The following is a 6,000-nucleotide window of genomic DNA, read 5'->3' as shown; positions in this document are numbered from 1 at the left end:
TAGTAAGATTCAAAGTACGTTGAAGTAAGAAATGGAAGTCAACCTTGAAATTTTGATCAGGTTGAAAGTAGCTGATGAATTAATTATGAAAAAAACTTTAAAAACCCCCAAAAAAATCATAACATATCAACAACTTATAACATATCCATTCTAATCCCCACAAAATGAAAAATTCCTACTATCATTTCTTACTTCAACATACCTTAAATCTTTTGAGTTATCCAATTCAATTCAATCCTAGGTACCAAGCATTGTTTGTAAATGGATGTGCTTGGGCAAAAATTAGAAAACGTGATAAGGATAAGGAAATTTATGTTTTGAATATTTTGATTTATAGTTTCTGTTAATGATATTATACATCATATTTTATATTTGTTAATGGGCAGGGATGGAGATAGAAGATGGACCTGGTGGTACGAACATGGATGACGAGGGCAAACCCGATCCTGCTCCATTATATCGACTCGTCTTTTCTGTGTTTTCTGTTATTTTCATTTGAAAGTAATTCAATAAGCAGGAAATATATATATATGAATGCTGCTGGCTAGACATTTTTGTGATTGTATAATGAATAAAAATACTTACCAATGGAGTGTTAGTTGAATTGACTCAAGTCTTTAGTATGCTCTCAAGTGATCCTTCAAACCCCTACGGTACCGTGCGTGTGAGTTTTCCCCCATCCCTTTCAAACTTTGGCCAAATAAAATAAAAACCTATTTATAACAAACATTTACAGTGACAATATTTTTTTTTTTCTGTTCTTTTTTTCCTTTTGCAATGACATTCTTTTTCCTTTTTTCTTTTTTCTTTTTTTCTTCTCTTAGGTGTATAAATAATATGTAAAACATTTACAGTCAAAGAAAAAAAAAGTTGATTCTATATTCTATATAGTTTCAGTTTGAGATCCATTGTCGCATTCTTTCTGAGGCTTGTTCTACCTGCAATTTCAATTTGGATCAATTGTTAAATTTACCACAAAATTGGCTAATCATAAGATTATTTCCTAATGGGACAATATAATTAAAGTTGACGGGGAAACAAAAAACACTAGAACCAAATATATAATTTACCTCTTTGTTCCAGTTGATCTTATAAACTATGTACAAGATGATGCTTGTCTGCAGACTACTACAAAAAGCAAAATAGACGACGGTGATTCACCGTCGTTGTGATGCTTTGTAAACCGTCGTTAAATTGACCGCCATCTTTTGGAGTATCAAACTACGACGGCTTTTCACCGTCGTTGTTTATCTGTAAAGACAACGGTTTTTGGTAAAACTGTCGTTGTTCTTAGATAAAGACGACAGTTTTTTTGTTAAAAACCGTAGTTGTTTATAGGTAAAGTTGACGGTTAATAAAAAACTGTCATTATTTATGGGTAAAGACGACGATTTTGGTTTAAAAAACGACAGTATTTTATTAAAACCATCGTCATTTGTGGGTAAAGACGTCGATATTTTGTTAAAAAGTGTTGTTGATTGTATATAAAGATGGCGGTATTGTGTTAAAACAGTCATTAATTATATGTACAAATGACAGTTTTTTCAATAAAACCATCGTTTTATTATTTTTAAATCTGTCATCTAATAAGTTCCCAACCTATTACATTTTAGGTTTTTGGTTTCCTATGATTCTATACAACGATTTTAACTAGAAAACCAATTATATTGCTTTTAACAAACATATACACTCAAAAATTATTTTTTTCATAAAACTTAAGATTCAATAATTAACATAGTCAACCAAACTTTATTCTATTACATACATACTTCCTACCTATAATTAGAAATAATGGAGCTCACAAATTCTACTAATTTGATCTTAACTTCATCAATTAGTTATTGGGTTGATTTAGCTCTGCCTTGCACATTTTTCAAGTTGGTGGTCTCGGAAGGACTTGCACGAAAGAGACCCCAATAACCTTAAACATAAACCTGTTTAGCAACAACCTAAACTTAGCAAGAAGATCTATGCAACTTTAGAATGACAGCAGCTTGAGGACTAATCCAGTACTACCTGCTTTACTGGGAGAGAGATTCGGAGAGAGTTAATGACATATATACTACCATGTAGGCTTTCATAGTTGTTAGCTTTAGACTTGGTCCTGCCAACAATTTGCCTTCCATCTTCTGCTAATCCAGCAATTACCTGTAATTGGATAACACCATAAAATTAATGTAAACTTATCTGTCAGAACAAACAGCCTGGGTGATTAAGCCAAACTTGATAACCATATGAGAAAAGAAAACGAAGTTTAGAAGATATAGTCTGGGTGATTAAGCCTAGAACTGAAATGAGCAAGCACAAAGTAAAATGAAAGGAGAGATAAAACTGAAAAGTAATAAAACAGAGGATTTGCTCTGCATTAGAACCAAATCTCAAATAGAACCATATATATATATATAACCAATAGCAATTATCAAATTAAACCAAACAAAAAGTAAGCCTCATTCAAAACAAAATATTGAACCCAGATGCTAACTTTAACAACAAAGGTCAAGGAATTGTGCCTTGGTCAGATATTTTACTCCCCCAAAGGTCAATGTATTGTAGTTTAGAAATTACTTGAGGAAAATCATTACAAAACATGAAGTTAAGAAATGAAATGGCAAGGGTGGACAGTCACAGAAATTCAAGTGTCAAAAAATGTTGAATATGAGGTCCACCAACAATAAAACAGATGCCTCACCCTTGACTTGAGAACAACTGCAGTATCATCCTTACAAGTGAATTAAATTTAAACCACTCATGGATTGTGGGATTCCTCCAGTTAAATTGTAAAAGCCCAAGTCCCTGTTAAAAAAAACATATAGGCATTAACAACTTGGGAACTTAGTTAACAAAAGTACTGCGCTTGATATTAGTCCCGGGAGATGAATTGTATTAAAGGTGCATATAAAAGCATGAATTAAAACATATCAGGAAAATCATAAACCATTACTCTATGGAATCTTGGTCCAACCACTCCCCAGCTGTCTATGTATCTAAAAGGAAAATATAAATATAATCAGATTTCCCAACTAAGCAAAAGATATACATACTGAAAGGGTGGTGAAAAAATAAAATTATATCCACATAATTAATAATGAAGTTCCAACTTGCAAGCTATAGCTATTCTGATAAGCATATATTCATATTCAAACTTGCAAGCAAATCCAATCCACAAGTTAGACTCTTGCTACACAAACCAATCAATTAAATTTTAGTTGTCAATGCACTTAGGAATTCATATGATTTAAATAAAAATCAAAACATAAACATACATTATATATGAGAGGCACATTCAACCAGCAAGTCCACAAGATCCTGCAGACTCCCAAACAAGAGATATGGATCTTATACAGAAGAACAAAAAATAATACAAACAAAATATATAAGTTAAATTGCCACCAGTGAATGCATTAAAATAGTAAGGGAATCTTACAGAAACTAAACTATCACTCAAAATTCAAAGAGCAATATAACTGAAATCTCTAAAATCTCTCCGTAATATTAGAATCACAAAAATCTTTAAACATATGAGTGGTAGCGTAGAAAGAAAGATAGAGCCTTACCTTGAGGTCCGAGATCGAAGAGAGGATTTGGAGTTGGGGTTGGGGTCGGGGTCGGAGAGTCGAGGAAAATGAAATGAAACCTCTTTGCCGATCTTCTTCTCTAAAAGGCTTGGACTGCGATGACATCGATGGCCATCACCTTTTCGACTGTCTTTCTGATTCGCTCTCTGGACCTCGAAGAGAAGTTACCTGCTATGACGACTATCCAAAAGACGGCGCCGACGACGATCCAGAAGACGGCGCCGACGTCGATCCTCGTGACGAAGCCGACACCGAAGTCCACCTCCTCATTGCCTCTGTCTCTCTGAGATGTGAGAGTCGGCTTAGAAAAGATTGAGCTGGGGAGAGAGGGTTTAGGTGTAGAGATGTGATAGAGAGGGAGAGAGAGAGGGTTTGAACTCAGATAGGGAGAGAGGGCTTCATCGAGAGGGAAGGGAATTTTCATTGAGAGGGAAACTTAACATTGAGCGGGGCGTGAAAAATTAGGTTGAGAAAGACAACGACGATTTTTGGTGAAGCTGAGAGGAACAACTTAAGTGAAACAGTGTGTAGCGTGTTTTGGATGCACGTTGGTTCTTCTTGACAACCGACGTGTTTTAGAAATATGTTTTGGATTACCACCGTATAAGATACCTTAAGACGTCGCTTTTATAACCACTGACGTGGTTTGTAAGTCAATTTTAAAGCCACGACGCTTTCTTCACGTTCCGACGTCTTTTGAGTGACGTGGTTTTGCAACATTGGCGTAGAATTGTCCCAAATATCATGCCAATCCAAATTCCCTACAATAACAATGCTCGTTTGCTCGTTAGTTTCATCGAGAAAATAAAAATGCTTGTTAAAATATATTAGTTGCAACCCTTTTGTTTAAGAAATGGTGCATGATGACCAATGAGAAATGATAGTTGACCTCCACTCTCAAACTTGTTCTGTAACTAAGAAGAAACCCAAGAGGTAGGCCAACGACAAAATAACAAAACAAATTTATGTAAGCCACCAAAGCTTGCCACCCTCCAACAGCAACACCTGTGGAAAAAAATTGCATTTTTACCTCAAGTTTTTCCAAGATTGATACTATTTGGATGCATAAGTAATGGAATTATTGATTGAACATTTCGACGTGACTATATGTAATCGCGAATCAGTTATCGTAACTCCTCGTTCAATGTTAGACCATCTGATAAGAGAATACTTTACCTAACACTACTACAAAAAGTGACAAAGACGACCAGAAAAAAACGACGGTCTAAGTGAAAACCGTCGTTGTTTTTTAAAAGACGACGGTTCTATAAAACCACCGTGTAATAACACCTTAGACAACTAAAAAATGGAGATTCAAATGGCTATTCCTAAAACACGACGTACCTAATTAAAAAACCGACGTCTTATTGAAATAGGATTTCTGAGTAGTAAAATCAAAGCCAACAAATAACGTCGGAAGTTATGAACCGACCGACGTAGAAAGTAAAGACGACGATTTCAAAAAAAGCCGCCGTTTTTACCTAGAAATTAACACGACCAAGTTTTCGTATAAGGCACCATATAATTACAAATAAATCCACGGCGGTAAAATACAAAATACCGCCGTATTAAATTAATGTACAACTATGGCAAAGATAAATATAACGACGTCTTTCTCGTATTTTCTACGACGGTATTTTTAAATCTCACCACGTTGGGGTTTTCATTTAACGATGTATTATAAAATTTAACGTCGTATTTATTCACTTTATACGTCATACATTATATTTAAACCGTCGTCTTAATAAGAATTTTTTTTAACAATTTATTTCTTGGATTTTGTTATCCAACGTCGGTAGATCTACTTAATGACAAGAATTGAAATAACCACGACGGTTTATATAGAAAACCGCCGACATAATCAGATTTTTCTGAGATCACAAGGGTTAGGAAATCTTACAAGATGGAACTCTGTTCCTCATCATAATCTTACCAGAAAGACAATATTTTAGAGGTTAATGATGTATGTGTATTTGTGTCTTTGAGATACACAAACGCACATACACATTAACATCCAAAAAATTGCCTCTGAAATTTGACGACGGCAGCCTCAGATTTGCAATCAGAGAGACAATTGTTTGGAAGTTGATGATATGTGTGCGTTTGTGTATCTACACAAACGCACACACACATCAACATCCAAACAATTGCCTCCTAAAACTTCACGACGGCAGTCCACAGATTTGCAATCAGAGAGACAATTTTTTGAAAATTGGTGATGTGTGTATGTTTGTGAATCAGATACACAAACATACACACACACCAACATTCAAACAATTGCCTCCTAAGACATGAGGTGAGACAGAGAAAGGGGCAAGAAGAAGTTGAAACCCTAATCGAATACTAAAACTAAAAGAACCCGTGAAAAAAAACCCTATTTATAATTAAAAAACCAAATCCACGTCGGTTATATTACATCTAACGA

General features: G+C 34.8%; 1 long non-coding RNA gene across 4 annotated transcripts; it reads right to left on the bottom strand.

The window, feature by feature from the left end:
* Window positions 1-1,685: 1,685 nt before the first annotated feature.
* On the bottom strand, window positions 1,686-4,127 carry LOC148917309 (uncharacterized). Of its 4 annotated transcripts, XR_016126669.1 has the most exons (5): window positions 3,555-4,127; window positions 3,264-3,306; window positions 2,942-2,984; window positions 2,690-2,793; window positions 1,686-2,148 (listed from the first exon to the last, which is right to left on the bottom strand). It is a non-coding gene; the product is annotated as an uncharacterized LOC148917309 (long non-coding RNA). The 4 variants fall into 4 exon arrangements; XR_016126668.1 differs by having other exon boundaries at window positions 2,690-2,984; XR_016126670.1 differs by lacking the exon at window positions 3,264-3,306 and having other exon boundaries at window positions 2,690-2,984.
* Window positions 4,128-6,000: the final 1,873 nt, after the last annotated feature.

This window comes from Prunus mume, linkage group LG5 (genome assembly GCF_029339155.1).
Source record: "Prunus mume cultivar Tortuosa linkage group LG5, ASM2933915v1, whole genome shotgun sequence".
In the NCBI taxonomy this organism is placed as follows: domain Eukaryota; kingdom Viridiplantae; phylum Streptophyta; class Magnoliopsida; order Rosales; family Rosaceae; genus Prunus; species Prunus mume.
The sequence above is the reverse complement of the archived record's forward strand: the minus strand, read 5'-3'. Positions and strand labels throughout refer to the sequence as shown.